The 4,573-nt window shown below is 47.9% G+C and overlaps 1 pseudogene; it reads left to right on the plus strand.

The window, feature by feature from the left end:
* The first annotated feature begins 373 nt into the window (after positions 1-373).
* LOC119179985 (uncharacterized) lies at positions 374-4,260 on the plus strand (annotated as a pseudogene).
* Positions 4,261-4,573: the final 313 nt, after the last annotated feature.

Raw genomic sequence — 4,573 nt, forward strand, 5'->3', positions numbered from 1 at the left:
TACAGATGTGTAGCGGGTACCTCGCTTATTAGGAGAATGATAAATGGCACAGTGCCACAGCGAGGACTTCAGTGGCATCGTCATCGTTATGACGTATAGTGGGTACTTTGAACGTGCTGTGTTGTGATGGCAGAAAGAGAATGGCTGAAGAAAAGAAAGAGAATGAAAGAGAATAAGCAGCCCATTTTTATCTGCGTGTCACATGCTTCTTTTAACTAATCTCCACAATATTTGTGTGTTCATTCACACCTTTAAGCCTCGCCAGAGCTTCACTTATGACAAACCCTTGAGAATAGACCATATGCGAAATTGCTTTGTGCTCTGGCAACACTGTGCACTTCGACCCCGCCGCCATTTTAGTGTGGGCGAGCGGTCGACGGAAACGCGTTCGCTAGTACGGCCGTACGACTTCTGAACACCCGCTTCACTGCGCTGAGCTACTGCGATGGCCACAGCAAGACGTTTCCCAGTGCCCAAACATGTGATGTGGACAAACTGTTTAGAAAACTTGCCGCATATATCGAACGACGCTGTAGCGGACCTAATAAACCAGGCGCCGACGTCATCTAAGCAGCAAACAAAATCTTATGCCTTCGCCGTGGAAGCGTACACCTTGCCGTCGTCGGTTGTGACCAACGCCTGTGACACAAGGTACGTAAGCGACGTTTTGTGTAACCTTCTGAAAGCATTCAGTGCTTTTCCTTTTGGAGCAACGTACAAATAGTGCCGCCGATGTTAACGTCTTGCGGGCGTTCTCGGCGAGGTCGGTCATGTCACTGCGTGTTTCTTTCACTACGCGTGCTCACGTGCTTGGATAACTTGTCATTATGGCTTGGCAAGAGGAGGCTATGGTTTGGCGTTTATTTTTAGCACGTCCGATCAGCAGGCGTGGTCGCACAGGAACTTCGCAGCTGTTCCGGTGGTACAGTGTGCATGCCTTGAAGGACATCGCTCGTACTGTGAAAACAGTTTTTTGCGCAAACAAATTTCGCGTCCGCACGTATGCATTACTGGTCTAATATTAGTGTGCTGCCTTTACGAGTGCGCATGCTGCTTTGTATAAAACACGACGTACGCTAGTTTGTTCACTAAACATTTAGACTAAACTGGTCTACAAGGACAGCTAGAAAGAACGGAACTGATCCACCGCAAGTGTCAACGTAAGTTAACAGTGGGACTCCTTAAAAACCTGATTCATTCGGTGCATGTTGGTTTGGAGATTTTTCAGCAGCATTGGCATGTGGTTTTCCAACTTGTCAATAAAAAGCAGTGTTTTTTTATGTTCCACTAGAGGTTGTTCACATCGAAGCACTTCATGCAGGTTTTGTATTATTGCACTGTAACGTCAGCCGCGCAGGGGTTTTCCCGAATGACATAGTCATTACTTTGTGGAGAGTAGGTTGCATAACCCTGTTGCTTTGCATAAAGCTGTCATGACAAGTGCCACGACAGCTTTATTCGTACTTGTGATATGGCACTCGGTAAAAAAATGACAAACTTGACTGTGTGCAGCTTACAAAGTTTTTTTTTTGTTGTTGTTGCTCTTACAGTCTCGGGATTGTCTATGCACGTGCCACGTGCTACCGAAGCCAGAAGAAGAGTGGGCGGCCGTACAAAGTCAGCTTGGCTTTGAAAAGCGACAGTGGAGCAGTGGCAGATTCTACTTGTGAGTGCCCTGCTGGGGCTGGTGGTGCCTGAAGCCACATTCTTGCGGCTCTGCGCCTCCTTGTTCTGCTGAAGCAGAAGGGCTTCAAAGAGGCACCACCAGAGCTTTCATGCACCGAGTTGCCGCAGCAATGGAGGCGCCCCCGACGACAAGGCATCAGGCCTATGGCCGTGCAGAACGTGGACTGGCGGAGTCCACGTGAGGGTGGCATGGGCATGCCAATGCCTGTGCGACTTTTTGATGCGCGGGCTGAGGAGCAAAAGGAGCAGCAACACCTTGAAGCGATCCATAGCCTGGGAGAGGACCTCCAGAGCCTCGGGACCTTCGACTTTGCTGCCATTTTCCTTGCTGCTGGGGGGCCGTCAGTGGACACAAAGCTTGGGCCTGCGCCTGCGGGGTCTGCACTGTCGTACCAGCAGGCAAAACTCCCCGCAGGCTTCACTACGTGGATGTCACCCAGCATTTCGCAAGGGGCAGCCACCGTGACACCAGTGCCAGCTTTGACTCTGTTTAGTGACGGAGCCTCACAGCCACCGTTGCCCAGCAGATTCACGGCTGAAGAATGGAGGGTGTTGACTGTAAGTGCAGTATAGAAAAGATACTTCTCTCTGCACTGGTGGAGTGTGTACCATTCATGCTTTTAACTGATTAGGTGGACCTAGATGTAGAGCACATGCAGCCTAGAAATATTCTTAAGCAGTCCTCTGTAAAAAGAGAAAGCGAGAAAATTATGAATGCCCTATTTGCTTCCACCAAATGTTACAAATGCCAAGACAATGGCCCCAGTGATGATAGTGGTTAAGCAATTTTAAACTACAGGCAAACCCAGCACTAATGCTGTGCTTTATTTTATCAGTGCAGATCATTGCTTTATGTTCTACGCTTTGAAGGATGTTAAGCTGTGTGGTTATTAAACAGTCTCACTCATATGTGCTTCTACAGGCTAACATTTGCTATTTGCTAGCTTTACCACCCAATATCCGTATTTTGATTCATTTCAATGCATCAGTGTAATGTAAACCAAGACTTACACTTAATCGAACTTGGGGCCACTGTCGATTGCATGTCCTCTGATTTTGTCAAACCTGGATTATAACAATAGAGTTTTAGAATAGGGATGACCGGGCGCTAACGCTGCGGCGGCAGGTGGTGGAGCCCGACTCAGGTGCGCATTCATTCTGTGGTGCAAACACCGATGCCTCGGTTGGGGTGTGTGCCACTCTCAAGCCCAAATCTCTAGCTACTTTTGCGAGGACGACAAACACCCCGTTTTTTTTTATGTGCGCGGTCACCATCCACTGCATATGCCATTTTAAACATGAGGGGACACACGTGGGGACTTCTTTTTATTGTATTGCGCTTTGAAAACATTTGCAGCCTCATTAGCTTCTATATCCAAATGCAAAAAATATATGGAACCCTAGCTATCCAAGCTTTGCTTAAAAAACCGGGAACTGTGCTCCTCTCTTGCCTCCTCTTAATAAAAAGCACAATTTCATTGCTGCTGTTCTGCCATTCATGCCATTGACTCTCCTAAAAGTGGCTCCTAAATCTGTCTTTTGATGACTGGCTATTAATCTTAGTGCAGCACGGTACCGAAAACAAACATTGGCATACCAGCTAGGCTGCAGGAAAGCTGATTGGGTCTTGCTAGTAGTCAAAGTACAGTGTATGCAAGCTCTGAGCCGTTAAAAGTTTCTAGCGCTTTCTCATGCTATATTTACTTCCACATTGTGCAGGAGATCCCGCTGTCACAAGAAGAAGCTCGGGACCTCGAGCTGAATTCAAGGCTGCAGCGGCTCAGTGAACGCTGGCGACAGGCACGGGCCAATCGACTGACAGCGTCAACTTTCGGCCACGTCGTCAGGCGGCAGGCATGGACGGAGAAGGGCCTCCGTAACCTCATTGAGCCGAAGGACCTCACGCACGTCCGTCCGGTGCAATATGGCATAAGTAATGAGAACATGGCCAAAGATAGGTATATAGCTGTCATGAACAGCTACGGGCACAATGTGTCAGTGCAGCATTGCGGCCTTGTGGTAGACCCTGTGTGCCCTTGGTTGGGTGCAACACCAGACGGACTCGTGTACGACCCGGAAGAATTTTCATATGGTGTGTTGGAGGTCAAGTGCCCCCATTCTCTGAAAGACTCTGAGCCAGAGGAAGCGAAGAAGAGAAAGTTTTCCTTGGTGTTCGGGGAAAATGGTGAACCGCAGCTGGACAGAGACCATGAGTATTATGCTCAGGTGCTTGGGCAGATGGCCCTCACTGGCTGCTTGTGGGGCAATTTTGTCGTGTGTTCGGAAAAGTGGATTGGCATTGAGCGCATTTGGTTCGACAGGAACGAGTGGGAGGATATGCGCAAAAAGCTTGATGCCTTCTTCTTTGAGCAAATGCTGCCCCATCTTGCCAGGCGGTAATCAGTGAAGCTTCCAGATTTCGGCTGATTAGTGCGCCAAAGCTACACCTAACCTATGAGGCGTGCACAATACCTGCACACCCTAGCCAAGAGGTAACTCGGTGCTACCTTCGTGCCAGAGGATTTTTCAATACTAAAAAAATAACGCTCCGAGCTTTACTTGCCATTTGGGCATCTGGGCAATACTGTGCCCTGTAATGAATGGTTGCCTGGGCATCTTAACGTGCACCAAAATCTCAACGCAGAGAAGGCAACACAACATAATACCTTGAGACAAAAAATTTTCCTTTTGCGGACATGTGGAAATAAAAACATTGGCTGCTTTATTGTGAACCAAACATACACAGGCTGATTTCGTGCAAGAATTTTTTCAGATTCACTTTTTTCACTAGACTTCACATTGCCGCAGCACAAGTTGTGGAGACCACAATAAGGAAATAAAAAATCTCATGCATCATATTTTGGGTAAAGATAAAATATTGCATGCC

This window comes from Rhipicephalus microplus, chromosome 1 (genome assembly GCF_043290135.1).
Source record: "Rhipicephalus microplus isolate Deutch F79 chromosome 1, USDA_Rmic, whole genome shotgun sequence".
In the NCBI taxonomy this organism is placed as follows: Eukaryota; Metazoa; Arthropoda; class Arachnida; order Ixodida; family Ixodidae; genus Rhipicephalus; species Rhipicephalus microplus.